Below are 14,183 nucleotides of genomic sequence, written 5' to 3' on the forward strand. Positions count from 1 at the left end.
TACGGTTTATTAGAGTTTACTTCTTTCCCTATTGGGTTAAGCTTTACTACATAGATTCACTACCTCTTTCGGAGTCCTTTGAGAGTATTAACTCATTGTAGTACTGGGCATCCATTCTCACTAATCCTTTCTACCTTATTACCATGAAGGTTGATAAAGTGGATGATCCCTTTGTGGTAAATAATATCAGCTTGATTCTTCACAGGCGAATCCATTCCCGAAATTCCATCGTATAACCACAAGAGTAAAACTTTGAATCTTCACTTGGTCGGGCTCCCACCCAATGAGAATTGAATTATGTTTGTCTCATGGTGGCAAGTAGTTGAGAAGTTTTCCCACTAGCCAATTCCACTTACATTGGTTTCACATGCCATTGTTATAAGACTAGTTTACGTATGCATTGGTGTAATGAAAGAATGAGTGCTTCCAAAATCTATCAAAATATGAAATTCCTTACCTTGATAATTTATTGGTGCTTGAATAAATAAAAATTACCAATTCTACCCTTAGCATTCTATGGCTACTAGACGGCCTTGGTGCTATGAAAAGGATGCAGGGAGAAACCCATATCATGGGGCTTTTCCCAACCATTCTCGAGAGCACAAACAGCTCAACCAAGGAACCACTATGTCGTGGCCTAGCTCACAAATGCAAAATCGGGGTGTGAAATCAGTGTTATCGTCTTGTGCGTAAGAGCACCCAAGAGATCTGGCTACAATGTGTCAGAGTGCCTTTGACAAGCTAAAGATAGCCTTAGTAACCAACCCTGTTCTTAAATTGCCAAATTTTACCAAACCCTTTGAGGTAGTTATACTGATGCCAGTGGATTTGCCTTAGGCGATGCTCTAATGTAGGAAGGTCATGCAGTGACCTATGAATCCCGAAAACTCAGAACACATGAGAGAAATTATGCCGTTCATGACTTGGAGTTACCCTCAGTAGTGTATGCTCTGAAGTTATGGAGACATTATCTTTTGGGACAAAGGTTCACCTTGAGTGACAGATCATCAATGTCTGAAGTGGATCTTCACCCAAAGGGATCTCAACATGCGTCAAAGGCGATGGATGCAGACCTTGCAGGAATTATGCCGTCCATGACTTGGAGTTACTCTCAGTAGTGTATGCTCTGAAGTTGTGGAGACATTATCTTTTGGGACAAAGGTTCACCTTGAGTGACAGATCATCAAAGTTTGAAGTGGATCTTCACCCAAAGGGATCTCAACATGCGTCAAAGGAGATGGATGCAGACCCTGCAAGAATTTGATTTTGAAATAAATTATCGGCTGAGGAAAGAAAATGTGGTTGCAGATGCACTCAACAGAAAAGCCTCCTTGCTTGCAATTAGAGTGGTGTCAAATCCATTGATCAATGAAGCAAAGGAGAAAATCATGCATGACAAATTCTTTGCCCCTATTGCTACCCTTCTGATGGAGGAAAGCAAGACTCCTCACAGGAAATGAGTCGAGTTCTTGGATACAAACTGGATGAAGGATGCATGTATTTTAATAATCGGCTATGTATCCTCAATGATGCGGGAATAAAGGGAAGAATTTTGAGAGAAGCCCATGATAGCCTGATAGCTGGACATCCACCAGGGTTTATAAAAACCTATATGCATGTGAAGAAAAACTTCTTCTGGCTAGGACTCAAAAAGGATGTACTTGATCATGTGCAAAAATGCTTGATGTGCCAAAGAGTCAAGGCAGAGAGAGTCAAGATGCCAGATAAACTGCAGCCTCTAGACATTCCACATATGAAGTGGGAATGCATCAGTATGGACTTTGTCATTGGATTACCTTCAGTGCAATCAGGTTACAACTCCATTTTTGTGGTAGTTGACAGGTTAACCAAAGTTTCCCATCTGATTCCAGTGAAAGAAACATACTCTGCACAGTGGATGTTGCCAGAGTTTTCCTTAAGAAGATCTTCAGATTGCATGGTTTATTACCCAGGAGCATAGTAAGTGACCGCCGAGATCCCAAATTCACATCGAAATTCTGGACTGCATTCTTTGAAGCAGTAGGAACTTTCTTGGATCTCAGCACAACCTATCACCCCAAAACAGATGGCCAAACGGAAAGGGTGAATCAAGTAATTGAAGATATCCTTTGGTCATGCTACAGCAGGGAACCCAAGAAGTGGTTAAGTCATTTACTTCTGGTCGAATTTGCTTACAATGCTTCTTATCATCGGAGCATTGGGATGAGTCCTTTCAAAGCTTTGTATGGACAAGATTGCCTTACTTCGTTGACTTGATCTGACCCATTGATTAGAGTCGAAATGTCCAGACGAATGCTTGATGACATGGACCAGCAAATGCAATCAATCCGTAAAGATATAAAGGTAGCCCAAGACAGGCAAAAGCAATATAAAGATAAAAAGAGATCAGAGAGAGAGTTTGAAGAATCAGATATGGTCTTCATTCGAGTATGACCAAAAAGAAGTTCCATATCCTTAGGGAAGTATAAGAAGAGCTCTCCCAGATACTGTGGGCCGTATGGTGTCATAAAGAAAGTGGGTGATCTAGCCTACAAACTTCTTTTGCCTCCCCATCTCAAGTACATGATGTATTCCATGTCAGTTTGCTTAAGAAGTATGTACCTAGCCCGAATCACGTGCTTGATGATGAGCAATTGATCTCTCCGACTCAAGGCCAGATGGTACTCCAAGTTGAGGAAATCCTTGACGTTCGGGAGAAGATTCTCACGAGCAGAGTCCTCAGAGAATTCTTAGTAAAGTGGAAGTTCTTCCCTCTAAAAGATGCCACCTAGGAGAAAGAAGAAGAGTTGGCGAAGGATTACTCCCACTTTACGAGATGAGGACATCTTGCATTTTTCAAGTGGGAGAGGATGTAAGATTCCTCCTCAGCCTGAATATCAAATAAGCCTCTACTTCAATCCCTTATAATCATTCAATGTTTCTCAATACAAGAAAATATTATTTTTTCTTATTTTGCCTAGTGAGATAAAAAAAATTCTAGAGAGTGGTAAATCAAAATTAGGATATTTTTGGATAAATAAATTCTACAAATATCAAAAAAATGTTTCCCTGAAACAGAAAATCAAAATAGATTTTCTAAGGTGCAATTGGAATTAATTAAAATTGATTCAGAAGACCTTAGCCTAAGGGTCCAAATTTTCAAAAAATAGATTTTCCAAGGTGCAATTGAAATTAATTAAAATTGATTCAGAAGACCTTAGCCTAAGGGTCCAGATTTTTGAAATTTTTTTGATTATGGTCCAGTTAAGGTTCCTATGGACCAGTAAGATTAATCCAAGTGTTGGGACAAGATAAATCCAAAGAATAAAAGAAAATACCTGAGTAAATGCCCACATAAGTTAAAGAGTTGACCAAGTACTAGGTTATTAGTTAAAAATTATGAAGTATTAATAAAAAATGAGATATTTTGAAGTAATCATTCATTTTTGACACATGTGTAAGGAAAAGGGAGACCTTCAGGAGGCGCCTATTTCACATGCTTGGATGAGTTTAAAACTCAAAAATAATAGGATATTTTATCTCTCCTCTCTCCTAGATCAAACCAAATAAAAAAGGGAGCCAAAACTGGTCCAAAACTTGTCCAAATTCAGCCAAACTGAAGATGGAAAATTCCAGAACTCAATTGGACTCAGTTAGTGGCCAACCTCTCCTATAAATAGACCCTCATTCCTTTGTATTATTATCTGTGAACTAAACTATGTCGGTATTACTCTAAACTAAGCTTAATTTCTATTATCCTCTAAAAACCTCTATAAAATTGAAGAGATTGGAGCTTCTCTCTCTCTTCAATCTTCCTTGGTGACTCCTACACAACATACCAAACCAATTGATTGGTTGGGGGGCTCTACTGTGATCAAAGAATCAAGTAAATTAGAAGGTAAAGTGTGGATTATTGTCTTTTTCTTATTAAAACTCCAAATGCTTCTCTTCTCAACCCCTCTCAAGCTTGAGAAGCTTTAATTTGAATGGCTTTTGATTACTATTGAAGTTCTTTTATAAATTGTAATAAAGAAACACATAAATTTCCATTTATGCTTAATTTTAATGATTTTTAAGCATCTCTCTCTATCCCCCCCCAAAGAAAGGTCATTCCTATGACCTATTCTCAATCTAAATGAAGCTTCTCATGAAGCATTTCTCTAATCCAAAAGTATTTCTATGCTTGTCTAATTGGAGGCCAAAATAATAGCTTTTTAAAGCTTTTATGATATTTATTTCATAGAGAAATTATGAATCAATCCATAATTGGATAATGATCCAAAAAGTGGTCATTCTAATCATATCAATAATATTAAACTTCATTCTTTCAATTAAATTGAGAATTATCAGTAATAGCAGCGGAGCTTTGGCAAAATTTTTATAAAATAAACACATAAAATATTTTCATTCATAATATGAAAAGAGGACTTCCTACCATATTCTAGGAATTATCATCTTAATTAATTGAATGATTCTCATTGTAATCATGGAGAAATTGATTTTTATGTTTATGCATAATTAGTAAATTAGAAAAAAGAGAAATTTCTAGTAATTTATTTTTATGTTAAAAGAGTAACCCCCATGACATTGGAAATCCATGTATTCCAATGATTTAGAGAAAAAAAATTAGAATGCTAAAATAATGTATATTTTATGAAAGATTTTAGTTAAATTTATCTTTTTGTATAGATAAATTTTTATGATGAAAGAGGAATCCCCACCATATTGAAAAATATTTAAATAAGAAAAGTATAATTCCTAGTGCAAAGGAATTAATGAAGATTTTTTTTAAACTTTTAAGAGAAAATATAGTTAAATTTATCTTTTTGTATAGATAAATTTTTATGATGAAAGAGGAATTCCCACCATATTGGAATCCAATTAATTAAATGAAGAAGGTGTAATTCCTAGTGCAAAGGAATTAATGGAGATTTTTATTTAAATTTTAAGAGAAAAATTTAGTTAAATTTATCTTTTTGCATAGATAGGTGTAAATGATAAAAGAGGAATTCCCACTATATTGGAATTCAAATGTTTAGATGAGAAAAGTGGAATTTTTAGCTTAAAGGAATTGATGGTTATTTTTATGTAATTTTAAAAAGAATTTTAATAGATTTAATTTATGGAAAAGAGGAATTCCCATGATAATTGGATTGCACTCATTGATGAGAAAAAGAAGGATTTCAAGTTTATTAAAAAAATAGGTATTGATATTTTAGTTAAAAGATGAATTTGCATGATATTTGAGAAAAGATGGATTTGAATTAAATTCTAATGTCAAAAGATGAATTTCCATCATAATTCTACCTAATGAATTAAGGTTGAGAGTTTATGTGGGAAAAAGAATATATTGGATATTTGATAATTTAGGCACAAAATTAGATTTCTCTACTGCTTTTCATCCCAAATCCAATGGCCAGACACTGAAGTGACCATTAGCAATATCCTAGACCTTCTTAGAACCTATGTTTCATCACACAACCTAGGCAATGGGATAAATATTTACATATTCTCCAATTTGCCTACAATAACACTCCTCACTCTGCCACTAAAAAGGCACCATTTGAGATAGTGTATGGAAAGACCCTCCCCACTCCTCCAATGACTCGTCTTTCCCACACTATAGAAGCTATTGATGAATTTACTAGAGACTTAAGCTCTATTCATGACCAAGTTAAAGAGGCTATTAGAAAGGCTCAGGAAAAGTATGTAAAGCAGGCCAATAAGAAAAGGAAACCCATGTTTTTTGAAAAAGGAGACCATGTACTTTTGTGGATAGAAAAGAGGAGACTTAAGAGTGTAGGATTGAATCCTGTTGTCAAACTAGCACCTAGATTCTATGGTCCTTTCAAGATAGTTAAACAAAATCAATGACCTGGCTTATAGACTAGATCTTCCATCCCATTGGAGGATTCATAACTCTTTTCATATTAGTCTATTGAGACCCTTTAAAGGACCAATTCCTACTCATCCTGTTTATGAAGAACCTCCAGAGCTAGTTGATGATGAAACTATTGACCATGAGTAGACTACTAGAACTGGCAATGTTTATAACAGATATCTTTTGACCTTCAAGAACCATCCGAGAGAAGATGCTCATTGGATGCCTGAGCGGTTTTTCCACACATGCCCTGACTTAATACACTCCTATCAAATACGCAACTAAGGTCAGTTGCTAACTTGAGCAAGAGGGATGTTATTCTATTGGCCCTCTATGGTCTATTGGGGACGCCCATCCGACCATTGTGCCATGCTTGCAATTAGTATCGTGAGTGATGTCATATTAAATACTACATTGTAAGTGTGATTGGCATATGCTTTGTGGGTGTATGCTATGTATGCTATGATTAGGTGATGCCATGTGTACGCATGCTAGTGTTGTTGATATTGGTGTTTTATTTGACTTGTTGAGGATAGGTGATGAGTACTATGACGATGCCGAATGAGGCGTTGTACTTGTGCGAGGGTCTTCAAACGAGGTGTCGCACAGGCATGAGTGTGCAAGGGTCACCGAACGAGGTGTTGCATGCACAAGGGTCACCGAATGAGGTGTCGCGCGGATTTTGTCATGTGCATGGGCGTTAATATCGCCTAGACATTTATGAGTTATATTTCATTATTGTTGGTTGGCCGTGTGCCATTTATTTGTACTCATATATTTATGCACCTCGATGTGCACGGGTGTAGTGCGTGTGAACTAGAGGTTCACTATTGTTTTTGATGTGTGTGAACATCCTCTAGAAGGATTGATTATTTTTGTAAAAAGAGCCCTATTTTTGGCAAAAGCTTCACGATTGGCTCAAGGGCTATTTTGAGGAATACATGATTAAATACTCGTGTCGTGCAAGGAGCGAATGCATGAGGGGGAGATTTAACCCAATCCTTGTTGATTGATGGTGATGTTTATTTTGTGCACAATTTTCAAGTCTATGGTTTATCTTCCATGTTTATTTCCATGTCTGTTTAATATGTCTGAATCTGTTATTTGTTTGGAGTTGAATATTTATTCGTGATTATTGTGTGCAATTTTGGTACTTTGATTCTCTTTTGTGTGGCAAGTTCCTGACAGTGGTATATCAGAGCCAACCACACTCAAAGAGAAGGCATCTCGTGGAGAAATTGGGCAAAAGCATTACATGAAGGTCAAAGGCTTCGTATGTGGTGGAAAGAAGAAAATCAAAGGTCTTAAGCTTGTATGGTTTGGGCAAGGCAATGAATACATGGTTTGGGCAAGGCAATGAATACATGTTAAACCACCTGCAGGGAGCTTAAAAACCATGCCTACTTGAGAAAAGGTGGTTTTCTGCAGTAAGGGCTCTCTCTCAGATCCAACCACACAGATGGAATCAGCATCTGGAAAAACCCCAAGACCCACTTTCAACCTCTGAAGAGCTTCAGCATGAGCAAATTCCATAATCGACGGCCGGCTGATTTTTCTTTATTCTCAAACCGACCAAAGTTGCGGTGCCATCCTTGAGTCCTCTCAAAAGATTTAGATGAAGAAACTTGCTTTTAAGATTTAAAAGGACAGAACTTCTGGGTAACACGATTCCCCTTGAGAACATTATTCTTCTTGAGAAAGAGGAGTAGAGGGGAGGAGTCTAATTAATTGATGAAATCCGGCGTACGGTGGAGGCTACCCTTAGAGGCCAGGATTCTAGAAAGGAGAAGAAGATTAGTCGGAAGGCCTTTTCCTTCCAGAATTATGATGGGAAGAAGGATGCCATGTTAGTTCTCTCTTAGTCAGTTAGATGACTACTTTTTCGGGGAAGATTTCTCTAAAAAAAATAAAGTCAAATGTGCTGCTAATCATCTTATAGAAGGAGCTGCGTTGTGGTGGAATGCTACCAAGATAGGCCATCATAAGCCTCGTACTTGGAAAGAATTTCAGAATGACATGATTGTGAGAGTAGTTGATAGATTTAGCAAACAGACTCATTTCATTGCATGTAAAAAGAAATTGACTGCTCATCAAGCTGCTCATTTATTTTTAAAGCATATATTTGTGCATTATGGTTTGCCTAAAGTCATTGTGTCAGATAGAGATTCAAAATTTTGTAGCAATTTTTGGAGAACATTGTTTGATAATTTAGGCACAAAATTAGATTTCTCTATTGCTTTTCATCCCGAATCCAATGGCCAGACTGAAGTGACCAATAGCACTAACCTAGACCTTGGTAGAACCTATGTTCCATCACAACGTAGGCAATGGGATAAATATTTACATATTCTCCAATTTGCCTACAATAACACTCCTCACTCTGGAAAGACCCTCCCCAATCCGATGACTCGTCTTTCCCACAAAGCAGCTGTTGATGAATTTACTAGAGACTTTAGGTCTATTCATGACCAAGTTAAAGAGGCTATTAGAGGAAGGCTCAGGAAAAGTATGTAAAGCAGGCCAATAAGAAAAGGAAACCCATGATTTTTGAAAAAGGAGACCATGTACTTTTGAGGATAGAAAAGAGGAGACTTAAGAGTGTAGAAAAAACTAGCACCTAGATTCTGTGGTCCTTTCAAGATAGTAAACAAAATCAATGACTTGGCTTATAGAGACTAGATCTTCCATCCCATTGGAGGATTCATAACTCTTTTCATATTAGTCTATTGAGACCCTTTAAAGGACCAATCCCTAATCATCCTGCTTATGAAGAACCTCCAGAGCTAGTTGATAATGAAAAGCAATTAATACGTGATAAAAATTATTGACCACCATGAGTAGACTACTACCAGAACTGGCAATGTTTATAACAGATATCTTTTGATCTTCAAGAACCATCCAAGAGAAGATGCTGGTTGGATGCTCGAGCGGTTTTTTCGCACATGCCCTGACTTAATACACTCCTATCAAATATGCAACTGAGGTCAGTTGCTAACCCGAGCAAGAGGGATGTTACATTATTGGCCCTCTATGGTCTATTGGGGACGCCCATCTGACCATTGTGCCATGCTTGCAATTAGTATTGTGAGTGAGTGATGTCATATTAAATACTACATTGTAAGTGTGATTGGCATATGCTTTGTGAGTGTATGCTATGTATGCTGTGATTAGGTGATGCCATGTGTACGCATGCAAGTGTTGTTGATATTGGTGTTTGATTGCCTCACCTAACATGTTGACTTGTTGAGTATAGGTGATGAGTACGAGGATGCCGAATAAGGCACTGTACTTGTGCGAGGGTCAGCGAAGGTGTTGCATAGGCATGAGTGTGCAAGGGTCACCGAACGAGGTGTCACGCGGATTTTGTCATGTGTATGGGCGTTTACATCGCCTCGACATTTATGAGTTATATTTTATTGTTGTTGGTTGGCCGTGTGCCATTTATTTGTACTCGTATATTTATGTACCCCGATGTGCACGGGTGTAGTGCGTGTGAACTAGAGGTTCACTATTATTTTTGGTACACACTAGATGTGTGTGAACATCCTCTAGAAGGATTGATTATTTTTGTAAAAAGAGCCCTATTTTTGGCAAAAGCTTCACGATTGGCTCAAGGGCTATTTTGAGGAATACATGATTAAATACTCATGTCGTGCAAGGAGCCAGTATGGATGAGGGGGAGATTTAACCCAATCCTTGTTGATGGATGGTGGTGATGTTTATTTTGTGCATAGTTTTCAAGTCTATGGTTTATCTTCCATGTTTATTTCCATGTCTATGTTTAACAAAACTGAAAACTTGCATAGAAACCCTGTTTTCTTAAAGGATTGTCTTACGCCAAAATGCTGGATGGAGCATTTGGCATACGGGTTTATCTAAGGGAAGTTCGGTTGCAACAGCTGGCGGGGAGTGTTCAAGGGACAGCTCACGTGGCAAAAACCTACCTACCACCAGCCTGGGTATGGTGAAAAATGATGTGCTTCCAGTACGATGGGCGAGGGCCGACGAAGCGATCCCTGAGTGATACCCCGAACCTATCTGGAATTCCTGGACTCTCTCAAAGTCAGGATATGATAGCTTTTGCATTTGATCACCTCATCAACTCTGCTACGACCCGAATGAGCAGAGTGAGACTCGCTCGCCATTTTGAGAGTCTTTACTTTCATGATTCTCTTGAGCAACGTCGGTATATGTGGTTCTGTGGAGGACGATGTATTAATGTCAGTACCAATCAGCGTCAGAGACTCAGGCAAAATATTTCCTTGGCCATGATTCTGATAAGGCTTGTTCAGCTTGTTCAACTCTTTGATCATTCACCCAGGAACTTCAGAACTTCATGCCGATTTTTTAGGCTTCTTAGCCACTTTATCCCTAGAGATAGAATTACATCACCTCTTTCTGTAATGAATCGTGTGTACCATGGCATGTCTCCTTCGCAGTTTTGCTTCTTTATGCGAATACGATTGAGGCAGTGATTTTGGGAGCCGTGATGCTCTATGTATATATTAAAAACTTTTGATAATAAATGATATTTTGCGAAAACAATTCCATTTTGTTTTCATGATTGTGAAAATGGTTGATGAAATTATCAGGGGAAATCTTGCTGTAAGATGTATGATGAAATAACTATATGTTTAAAGATAAAGTTTAAAAATTAAATAATCATAAAGCTATTGTCAAAGTTAAGCTGAAAAAAATCTCGTTTTGTCAGAATCATGAGGCGCGCAGCCCGTGCAAGGCAACCGGATCCTCTAACTAATGACGAGGAGTTAGATCCGGATGTTCGCAAAGCCCTGCACAGATCACAGCCTGGTCCCTTCAAGGGTGAAGGGAAACAGTTAGGTGAAGTTGTAGAAAAATGGATTGAGGCCATGGAGGAATATTTTGATGTAACTGGCTACAATGAGAGAAGCAAGATGGCTCTCGCTAGGTTAAAGATTGTGGAAACGGCCAAGGTTGCGTGGAGGAATCACTACGAGACAAATCATCTCGACCGAAAAATACCCAAACCTGGACCGATCTCAAGGCTTACCTCAGAAAGAGGTTTTGTCCCCTAGGCTTTCTTGAAACTAAGATGAATGAGTTCTTGGAACTAAAGCAGGAAAACCGGACAATTGAAGAGTACCATCAGGCTTTTGCCCTTCTCCTTAAATATTCCCCTCAATTGGATGAAGAGCAGCTGATGGCCAGGTTCATTCGGGGAATGAACGAGCCATTGGATACTTTAGTCAAGAATGCCAAACCTATCTCAATGGCCGAAGCAGTAAGAATGGCAAAGGATTTTGCCAAAGCCTTTGTAGTAAAGGTCCCGCCGAAGCCTGTGCCAAAAAGAGCAAATGCACTTTCTCTACTGACCACGTTGAATACTTGGATTTTCTGGTATCCAAAGATGGAATTTCTCTAGATTTCGCGAAAGTCCAAGTAGTCATAGATTGGCCTGAACCAAAGACAGTGAAAGAAGTCAGAGGATTCTTGGGATTGACTGGTTGGTATAGAATTTTTATACCAAAGTACGCTCTCATAGCTTCCCCCCTGACTAATCTTCTCAAGAAGAATATCCCGTTTCAATGGTCTGCCAGGTGCTAGAGTGCTTTTGATAAGCTGAAGACCGCCTTGGTAACCAATCCCATTCTGAAGCTGCCAGATTTCTCTCTACCCTTTGAGGTAGTAGTAACTGATGCCAGTGGTTTTTCCCTAAGAGGTGCACTTATGCAGGAAGGTCATGCAGTGTTGGCCTATGAATCCCGAAAACTCAGAATGCATGAGAGGAATTATGCTATCCACCACGACTTGGAAATGCCCTGAAGTTGTGGAGACATTACCTATTGGGACAAAGATTCACTTTGATGACAGATCATCAAAGCTTAAAGTGGATCTTCACTTAGAAGGATCTCAACATGCGCCAAAGAAGGTGGATGCAGACCCTGCAGGAATTTGATTTTGAAATCAGATACCGCCCAGGCAAAGAAAATGTGGTAGCAGATGCCCTCAACAGAAAAGCCTCCTTGCTTGCAATTACTGTAGTGTCAAATCCTTTGATTATTGAAACAAGAGAGAAGATCATAAAGGATAGATTCTTTGGCCCTATTGCTACCCTACTTATGCAGGAAAGCAAAACTCCATAGGAGTTGAACAGAGTTCAAGGGTACAGCCTGGATGATGGCATTATGTATTATAATCGCAGGCTATGCATTCCCAATGATGAGGGAACCAAGGGTCAAATTCTGAATGAAGCTCATGACAGCCTTACAGCAGGACATCAAGGTTTCATCAAAACCTACATGTCTGTAAAGAAAAGCTTCTTTTGGCCTGGTCTGAAAAAAGATGTACTGAATCATGTACGTCAATGTCTGACATGCTAGAAAGTCAAGTTGAAAGAGTAAAAATGCCTGGGAAGTTACATCCATTGGACATCCCCCAGATGAAGTGGGAATGCATCAGTATGGATTTCATTACTGGATTACCTTCAGTACAATCAGGTTACAACTCCATCTTTGTGGTAGTTGATAGACTAACCAAAGTTGCCCATCTGATCCCAGTAAAAGAAACCTACACTGCAGCGGATGTGGCCAGAGTGTTCCTCATGGAAATCTTCAGATTGCATGGCCTACCCGCCAAGAGAATAGTAAGTGATCGAGATCCCAAGTTTACTTCAAGGTTCTGGACTGCATTTTTCGAAGCCATGGGAACTTTCTTGGATCTCAACACAGCTTATCACCCTGAGACTGATGGTCAAACTGAAATGGTAAACCAAGTAATCGAAGATATACTTCGGTCATGGTGTGGTGGCAGGGAACCCAAGAAGTGGCTAAGCTATCTGCACCTAGTCGAGTTCACCTACAATGCTTCTTATCACCGAAGTATCAGGATGAGCCTTTTTAAAGCTCTGTATGTACAAGATTGCTCAACTCCATTAACTTGGTCCGACCCATTGATTAGGGTCGAGATGTCCAGACAGATGCTTGACGACATGGAGCAGCAGATGCAGTCAATTCGTAAAGATATTAAAGCTGCCCAGGATCGACAGAAGCAGTATGCAAATAAGAAGAGGACAGACAGAAAGTTTGAAGAAGCAAATATGGTCTTCATTAGAGTACGGCCCAAAAGAAGTTTTCTATCTCTTGGGAAGTACAAGAAGTTATCCCCCAGATATTGTGGGCCATATCTGATTACAAAGAAAGTAGGTGACTTAGCCTACAAACTTCTTCTACCTCCTCATCTCAAAGTTCATAATGTATTTCATGTAAGCCTTCTAAAGAAATATGTGCCAAGCCCAAATCATGTGCTTGATGATGAAATCCTAACCTCTTCAACCCAAGGGCAGATGGAACTCCAACCTGAAGAAATTCTTGATGTTCGAGAAAAGATTCTTACGAACAGAATTCTCAGAGAATTATTGGTAAAATGGAGGTTCTATCCTTTTGAAGATGCCACCTGGGAGAATGAAGCTGATCTGTTGTTGCGGGATTACCCCTAGCTTGCGAGATGAGGGTATCTCACGTTCTTCAAGTGGGAGAGAATGTAAGATTCCTCCCCAGCCTCTCAAGATGTCCAGCATCTTCTCCTGTAATCAAATCCCTCTTCAGAAATATAAAAGATCTTGTTTCTACCGGTTTTGGCCTAGAGATAGAAAATCTTCTAGAGAGTAGTAATTCAGTTTTTCAGTTTTTAAATATTTTTGGATGGAAATGTATCTCTTCTTATTAAAATAAGTTCCCCCGAAACAAAAGTTCAAAAAGATTTTTAGAAGGTGCATTAGAAATCATGTATAATCTGTCCAAGAGGCCTTATCCTAGGGGTCCAGATTTTCCAAAAATTTTAAATTAAGGTTCCTATGGACCAATAAAATTTATCCAAATGTAGGGAGGAGATAAATGGAAGAATAAAAGGAAAATCTCCCAAAAATGAGTAAATACTCACATAAGATGAAGAGTTGACTAAGGACAAGGTTAATAGTTAAAAAAGAGAGATATTTAGAAGAAATGATGCATTTTTGACACCTCAGTATGGGGAAATTTCCCTCATAAAGGAGGCGCCTATTTCACATGTGTGGGAGAGTTTTAAACTCCCAAATAATGAGATATTTTTATCTCTCCTCTCTCTCCTGTTTCAACTAGATCCAAAAAGTGGACTAAACTGACCCAAAAATGGTCAAAATTTGAGCAAACTGATTTGGAAAATTCTAGAATCAATTGGCTTGGTTAGAAGCTCACTTTTTCCTATAAATAGAAGCCTTCCCCTTTGTTGAAGCTTAATAGTGTTTTTGCACTATTACCCTACTTCTCCCAAGAGCCAAAAACTGTGAATTTACTCATAATTCATT

This window comes from Cibotium barometz, chromosome 5, assembly GCF_041138505.1.
Source record: "Cibotium barometz isolate CiBa-2024 chromosome 5, ASM4113850v1, whole genome shotgun sequence".
Classification (NCBI taxonomy): domain Eukaryota; kingdom Viridiplantae; phylum Streptophyta; class Polypodiopsida; order Cyatheales; family Cibotiaceae; genus Cibotium; species Cibotium barometz.